At 33.4% G+C, this 8,990-nt stretch overlaps 1 pseudogene across 1 annotated transcript in view; it reads right to left on the reverse strand.

Annotated features, from left to right (window-relative positions):
• LOC149791096 (uncharacterized) overlaps nucleotides 1–8,990 on the reverse strand; it is a 31,484-nt pseudogene that overhangs the window by 22,145 nt on the left and 349 nt on the right. The gene's annotated exons all lie outside the window — the stretch shown is intronic.

Below are 8,990 nucleotides of genomic sequence, written 5' to 3' on the forward strand. Positions count from 1 at the left end.
CGGGCACTGTTGTATGAGAAAAACATGTTGGACAGACTGAAATATTCCACGTTATAAGCATATATTAATTTAATTGTTTAAAATACGCCCTGGTTTTGCGCCAAAGTAGTTACAATATGTAATTTAATATTTTTGCTGTTAACGACGAGACATACACCACTAAATCACTGAATACGATTGGACACTTTTGTGCATAACTACATTATTGCAAAAATTCTTCCTTGCAGAATTCAACTGTAGAACACGTCATTTACTGAAATAACAAGTGATCCATCGATTTAAAATTTAAGAATGTACCTGAATGAAGCTTAATAAATACAAAATGTCTTCTATTACTGACAAAGAACAATATGTATGCAATACTTAAAGTCTAATTGCCCAAAAGAATAACAATCTATTGTAATTATATATATATATATATATATATATATATATATATATATATATATATATATATATATATATATATATATATATATATATATATATATATATATATATATATATATATATATATACATTTGTCATTTTATGAGATAACTATTTGAATCTGAGTTCAGGACCCAGCCTTGGTTTCGACCTTACAATGTTTTGGAAGCAAACTTGTTGACAATATTTAATGGGATTTTCCACTGAAAAGGACCCACATCCAGGTCATTTGTGGCATATTTTAGGTGACACTCTGCATATAAAAAATTATAATAAAAAAGTTATTCCTGTTTTAATATCAGTCTTTGGAATAGCATTTACTTGTGTTCTGTTATAATGTAGGACGATTTATTCAGTGGAATTACAAAGAGCCCATTGACACTTTGGATTAATACACTACATTGGTGGACTGAGGACCCTTTCAAAGATATTGTGGTACATCAAGACTATTGGTACATAAATTCGTTCGAGACAATTAATACATCAACACATTAAACACAATTGGAATTGATTCAGAACATTCGATTTTTTGGATTTTAGATAGAATATCTACGATTATTTATTATTCAATTCATAATTATGTATGTTCCTCTCAAAGGTTTACCTTTTTGTTCTAGGGAAATAAATTATTAGATTGTTTGGTGATTTTTTCTAAACTTATTGGTTTACCTTCCTTTTGTTTCCTAGTTCAAGACCAAATAGTCGCAACAGTAGGACAAAAAGCTAATGGGAAAAATAAAATTGTGAATAGAAAGAATGTTTCACTGAATAATCTACTTGTATATTACACATGCAAGTGAGGAGAAACTTGCCTAACAGAAGCGTAATATTCGTTCACGTGAAGGACAAGATACTGACATGCAAACGTACGACAAATACAACATATGTAATCTTGGGCTGATAAAGCGAAACTACGAACGGTAGGTAAGATAGACGTTGCTGTCAGATGCACCTTCAGATAGCGTCGAAATCATGTGAAGATACACAGGGATGAGGGGAAAGCAATGGGCAATAAATAGTCACGGATTTAGCAGAAACAGGAATAAACTCCATAAAGTTTTACTTACTAATATATAAAATTCCCTGTCATAAGAAATATTTAACAGAACTCTAAAGACCATAATATGGAAATATTGCACTCAATATGAAGTCATAAAACGGGCTGGCGTTAACTAAACTCAACTTATGGATACAACAATATTCATGATACAACCATATGCATGAATCTAGTTGAAAGAGAAAAGAAGAACACAGATCAAGGTTTTGAAGGATTTATATTGTTATTGCACACTATAAAATATAAATAGCGCAGCCACTTATAAAACGTTGCAATAAAACAGTGAAAAAAAAATCAGAAGTGAATTACATGTGAATGTAGAGAAATAAAATATAAGATATTGAAATTTCAGTTTCGTTTATGATATTAAAGGGATATTATTCAACATTTCATTTTCGACTTCAAGTTTAATAAAATAAATCTAGCAAGTACAGAGCCTTATCAAGGTTATGCAAAGTTAAACGCTTTGGTAATCTGGAATATTTAAAAGAAAATATCTCATTCATGCACATATTTAAAAAATATGTAACCTCTTAGACCTAAATATTACAATTTTTATTTATTTAGTAGTTCATAAATTAGGAGCTCTATCACTTTTTAACAACAATCTGGTTTTCTAAAAATAAGATCACATTCACGTCATATCCATCCTTTTCTATATGCATTGTACCGTTTTTATGTCTGAAAGCAAATAAAGATTTGTGAAGGAATTTTTAACTAACCATGTAATTGTTCTAAACGGCAATATTTTATTATGTGATGAATAATTTAAAAAGCCAAAAACCTAAGGGAAAATAACAGTCTAGAAGAATTGTCAAGTTTACAATCTAAAATCTTAGCAGCAATTAAAAACTTATTACTAAAATTATAACATAAAATCTGTAGTAAACAAAAGATCCGGAAATTCATCTTGGATATTCTAAGATCTAGACTCAAACTGAGACAAACATTTACCGCAAAAGCAAAATCAATAATTCAGGTCAAGAAGAAAATGAGCACGATTTTGGACAAGGTCAAGTTAGGTTATCAATAGCATTTATAAATTAAAACGAATGAAGATTAGACATACATAGCAAGAGCTAGGCGATACTCAATTATGAAAGATGATAATTACCTAGTATACTGTTATTTCACCTTGAACATTTGAGTGGTATGTAATAGAGTTGTTTGCACCTTGAACAACTGACTGATATGTCATTCATTTAAGAACGTATCTTCTAAGTATGTTTTAAATTAAAACAATTTGTGAGATATTTCTAAGTAAAGAAGCAATAAAGATTATTAATTTCAGACTTTTACATTTTTAAATATTTTTCGCGTTTTTAATTCTTGAACTTTAAAGCATAAAATAATCAAAGGTCGGCAGGATCAGAAATAACACAATCTACCACACATCAAAGGGAAGTAGCTCATAAAGGCAGAACATTCAAATTAAGACGTTTATCTCCCTTCTCAACTTTGTTTAATGCAGAAACAAATAATGCAAAATCTCATAATGCAATACGCAATACTTTAATTTACTAAACAAATGGATGTGGAGTACGTGAAAATTTGCTTTGTTTTTTCAATTAATTATGAAGATGCAGAAACGTTATTGAGTACGATTCCCCTTGAACAGATTTCATAAGATGATGGCGGTGAATAGTTCCTTTGTAGCATGTAAAATACGTCTGGCACATCGAAATTTCCACGCCTATGCAAATGGGAAATCCGATTGTAAATACTTTTCTTTATTTTGACATTAAGCTGATAACATTGGCCATGTTTGCTTTATTTATATGGTTGCTTATATAGTCTTCTTTTCCTGTACTGGATAGATATGATTAGACTTAGTTTTCATTATAAAAGCAACAGAGGGCCAACCTTAAATTCGTTCGGGTTTTCCACAGAGGAGGCTTTTTATTGACCAGATACTGCAGGGACTAAACTTTTTTTGTTTTTTGTTGCTGTTGTTGCAAATACTTGATGCAACTAGTTGCTAGTCGTTTATGGACAGTTATTCACATCTGAACATACATTAGGGTTTGGTCATTTGGACCATTGCCATGCTATCTGTTATAATGCAAATTACAACTGCAGTGGAAACGCCAGGTTTGTTTTCCTTAATTTACTCAGTTGTATGCAACTAGGATGGGTTAGAAAGTATGGCACAAACTTTATTCCATATTTAACACCATCAATTAGATTGATTTTTCTGCCATAATGATCAGAACAAAACAAATAAATGCTTGTTTATCATTGAGGCACCGAACTACTTACTATTCTTTAGTAAGTGGACAATATAGTCTTCATCATTTGAATTCTTTCTTTCCCATCTTACTTTCCATCTCGCGATACTTAAGAGGGCTTACTTCCCTGCTGCTGAGCTTCAGAAAGTGAATGCAGTATTTATGACAAGCAATGAATTTTGAAAATCCAATTGCAGGCGTTTTAAGTGGCTATGTCTGATTCAAATGATGGCGTACAGATAACTTCTATTAAACGGATAGATCTCAGATTTTTGTTGTTATTGTTGGGTTTAACGCCAGTTTTCAGCACACGATAGGCTATGCATGGCGGCCAGTATTAATGGTGGAGGAAGAACCCGGGAAAACCCCGAGAAGAACCCGAGAAGAACCACCGACCCACGAGAAGCTACTGGCAAGCTTTCTCACATACCCACATTCGCCGAATCCTGTACTCGAACCCACGCAGACAGAGGTGAGATGGCAGAGCGCTTTAGACCACTCGGCCACTCGGGGCCCCATATCAAGATTTTAAATATATTGATGGTCGTTCTAGTCAACTAATATGAGAATCAAAATTTCATGTGTACTGGTATAGTTCCTATGCAGCATAAATTATCGCTGTCTATAAGCACATTTGCGAACACTGTTTCTCATCCTTAGCAACATTCTGATAAACTGTTTGTTTTTTGCTTTTCATGTTAATAATAAATGATTTTTAATGGTTCATCGTACGGTGCAGCTCCATTTTGTCTTAGAATCTTGATCGACGGACATCTGTAAAGCCATATAAGCCTGTATCTCACCAAACGAACGATTGCTTCGTATTACTGTACTAACATCATGTTTATACTTTGAAAGCCTCAGAATGCAACACACACTCCTAGCCAGTAGTTGAGTTTTATATTCAATATGCATTGAAACTATAATTATAAAGTAGTTCTGTTCCCTCCCATATCAGTCGTAATACAACAAGTATGGTGACGATTTGCCAGAAATGTATAATTATAAAGTAGTTCTGCACCCTCCCACATCATTCGTAATACAAAAAGTATGGTCAAGATTTACCAGAATTGTATAATTAGAAAGTAGTTCTGTTCCCTCCCAGATCAGTCGTAATACAGAAAGTATGGTCACGATTTGCCAGAATTATAGCAGCATTACAATGATCTTACATTAAACATGGGACAAAAAATTGAAAATTTATTTTGTTTTGACGCCTTCGCGTTCATGCGTTTCAATGATAAATTACGGATACATATGCAAAGCTTCTTCAAACGGATTTCATATCCTGTTTATGTTCTTTGTAGTTACTGTATTTTCATTCAATAATAATAATAATATAGAATAATAATAATAACAACAACAACAACAACAATGATAATAATAATATGAACTAGCATTAAAATTTTTAAATATCGGCAGAAATATATCAATTACATTAAAAGTGAAGAAACAAACGTGAATTACTAGATTATGCAAATGTAACCACACAAAAAAGGAGAGATTAAAAACTGTAACAAGAATTTTTGTGTATATGACTCCTCTAAATGAATGTACCGATCAGGCTTGGGAACTACAGAAGTTCGATAAGAAATGGCTAAATGCAAACGTTTGAATTTATCGTCAGAGGGCGAATGTAGGTCATTATGACTCTTATGATGAGTAGTCCTTTCATCAGTAAATATAACCATTCCATTAAGTTAACGAATTTAAAGGAGTGAGTTGAAGAGAATTAGAACTAAAGTAAAAAAAATTAAGTGTTAGAGCTCAACGTATAAAAAGTGTGTTGGATGACAATATAAACAGTAAATCACTTGTTTCTCCAAAGCTTCTCACTAGACAAAGGGAAATAAATAAATTATGTTATAATACATTGAAAATGAACTAAGGAAAACTAATTGTTTATAAAGATATTCAGTCAAAACAAATGCAGCTTCCAAATATTGTGCCGATCTAATGTTCCGTACCGGCTCCATTTCTCAATATACAGAGAGCATCGTCATTGTTGGCGGGAAACGTTGAGCCGCATCTTCAATGCACAGACCAAATCTCGAATTTAAACCACTGTGTAAATCACATGGGCATCTACCTATTGGCCAATGTAAAACAATTTTCTCCAATAACTTTTATTTTAAATAAAGAAGCAAATATCAATCCGACCGTCTCAAGCTTCCACCATTTTCATATCTTGTCAATAAATTTTCATACTCTTCAATAAAGAAGGCTGGAGAGCTATTTTACAGGTTATTGAATGCACAAAGGGAAAGTAGCTGATTGTAGTTTATGCAAGTACACATAAATAACATCATCAAGATTTCCACAGGTTTAAACATAATAATATATCTTCTTCCCCCAACTACTTTTTGGTAAGCATAAGTGTTGGAACCAATTTTCGTGACCAAGACAGAATCGATTCTTATTAATTAAGAGCCTGTAGGGGAAGGGGTTTTATGTTTAAATGCCTTTCCCAAGTTGTGTGTAGTGTATTATTCTAACCAGCATCATCACTGCCTTTCAAATATTACGTCAAGCATAAATTAAGCTCATCACATTCTGGCTATTAATTGCCGGCTGTTTATAAAAAAAGTCTTTAAAAACATGTTCTGAGTTCAAATTGTTTGCCCCTTGTTCCATTTTTACTTAACATGAAGCAAACAACAATCATCCCCTCTTCTTTCAGTGATAATCCTATCCACTGGAATATAACTATCATGCATACGTGAAGTTAATTTTCTTTCGGCAGATCAACTTTATCTTCGGAGATTTTGGACCCAGTGGTTATGAAGAAAAATGTGAAGCGCCGATTAAACTATCTCTGTGACTTTTGAATGATACCTTCGCTTCTTGTAACAGTTTTGAGCCGTTTGATTACGGTTGACGCACATCAAGGATTGCAAATATGTTTATATTAAAACATGTTACTTGGTTTTTGGTTGAAAAGTGGATTTGAAACGCATACTCATTGGAACATCTATTATTAGCATAGACCGAGTCTCCTCACTGAACGGCCTACCTGTTTAACACAACTCGGACTTACGACCAGCTCTCCAGCGCGGAGAATCCCCTTTCTCAGTCAGTTTCCGCAGTCGGTCATTATATGAACATGTATTAGCTACACGAAGCGTTAGCAATCTCCAAGACTACATATTTTGTTTATTAATTCGTACTTTATTGTGCACCCCATAGTACAAGATGCCGGCGAAAAGGAAGAGCATTACTTCACTTGGAGGAAGCATCAATAATCGACGGAATCCAATCGATCTTGAGATGAAAATGAAGATCATAAAGGACTATGAAGCTGGTAAAACAAGTTAAAGTGATAGTACGTGACTTGTAGCTGGCGCATTCGACCGTTTCGACGATCTTGATGGATAAAGATAGCGTGAAAGAGGCAGTGAAAGCATCGACATGATTTAGAGCCATAATCACTAAGCAGCGGAATCTGGTGATCTGGTTTGACGACCAGGTGCAAAAAGAGAATGCCGATGAGCGTTTTAATAGTTCAAGCCAAGGTACACAATACATTTCTGACTTTGAAGGCGCGCGAATAGCTGTTTTAAAAATGTTCTGTATGAACAAACAATTGCATTTCCCTTCAAGAAAGAAATTATATATAAATACATATATTTGCTCTTTCAAATGAGTTAAGATATGCTCCGGGAAACTGTGTATTGACTGACATAATGAACTCCTCACATCCCTGAGTGTGTCCGCAAGAAAATGTAGTTCTATGCCTTTTGTGGCTATTCACAATCACTTTCACACATTGATAAGTTGATTGTTTTATTTTTTTATTTTCTATGTTTCTTCACATTGATTAAATCAATATATTACACACCTATGATTGAAACATGAAAGATGGTTTTAATAATAAAAGTAGAACACTATAAACGTTAGGTTAGCTATGCCATTCACATGAACTCTAAGCCATTCACCTACCGTCTCATTGATATTAATGCGGAATAGAAACTAAGCGAAATGACGAACCAACAAGACGTAATCAAAATATTTTAATATATTTAAAGTTGATCTAATGCATTGTCCTGCTTCAGATGCAGTACCACCGATCCTAAACTCTCTCTCTGTCTCTTCCTTTGGTCGGTTTTCCTTAACTTTTATTATCACTCGTAAGTCCATATATATCGTGGGATGATACAAACGACAATCGTCTACGTTTGTTATTTCACAGATTTTCTCCCGTATCTTGCAACGGGAGAGAGAGAGAGAAAGAGAGATGTCTTTGGATATTTTTATATTAAATTAATCATAGTCGATTTTTCGACCTTTTTAAGCATGTTTAAGAAACAAAAAAACATTAAATACATCACAGCATGTGCATCACGTAACAGATGAATTTACTGTATAACGTCAACATGATTTGCAACTTTGTATCATTGATAAATACTGTAGATAAATCCCAATGAAAGTGCACACTTATCGTTACGACGAACCATATTCGTGTAGGTTACTTTGTGTAATTTCTATTTCAAGGTTTTAATCCAGCCCAAATTCCATTTCTTTCTCACTCCAGATTTCTGAATGGTTTGTCCGTTATGCATGAGACAAGAGGGGGAAACAGAAGGCAGTAAGAATTGTGATGAAAAGTGCATCATATTAAATTCATTTAGAAAACAAGGATTTGTAATACTTTTTATCGTTATTTCCATACGTCACGAATGATTATAATGTAGAAATTCCTCATTGATCATAATCAACTGCAGACTGTCGCTTTTACCGGGTGGAATCTCAGCGTTGGTCTCTCTATATCATCTCTCACCAAATCGGTCATGTTTCTTGGAAAGAAATATCGTGATATTAAACTTAGGTCATCCAAAGTATCGAGGGCCAGTGTTCTGTCCCGGAATTAGTCTGGTTAGTTTTGATTTTGATTTAGTTAAAATACAATAAATGCCGACATTTTTTCTCATGTGTAAAATTAACGCAAATAATAACGCTTTAAAGTTACGCGAGTATTTACGCTGGTGCATCGATTAGGGGATGTTAGTGAAACGGGAAAATACTGTTAACTCAAGGTCGCTTGAGTAACTTACGTCAAAAATAACTTAATCACAGCTTACACACTTTAGTGAAACGTACCCCAGATGTGGAATTTTTTAAACAATTGGTTTAGTGCAATTAGTACAGGTCGTTACCTCTTTTAATTTTATTCTGGAAGCTATACATATTTAAAGGGGAAAAATCACTTCATAATTGTTTTGCATTAACATTTGGGAAATTAATTTCCCCACATCAAAAAGATTTTTGCATTAACATTT

This window comes from Sinohyriopsis cumingii, chromosome 10 (genome assembly GCF_028554795.1).
Source record: "Sinohyriopsis cumingii isolate HCF-2022 chromosome 10, ASM2855479v2, whole genome shotgun sequence".
Lineage (NCBI taxonomy): Eukaryota > Metazoa > Mollusca > Bivalvia > Unionida > Unionidae > Sinohyriopsis > Sinohyriopsis cumingii.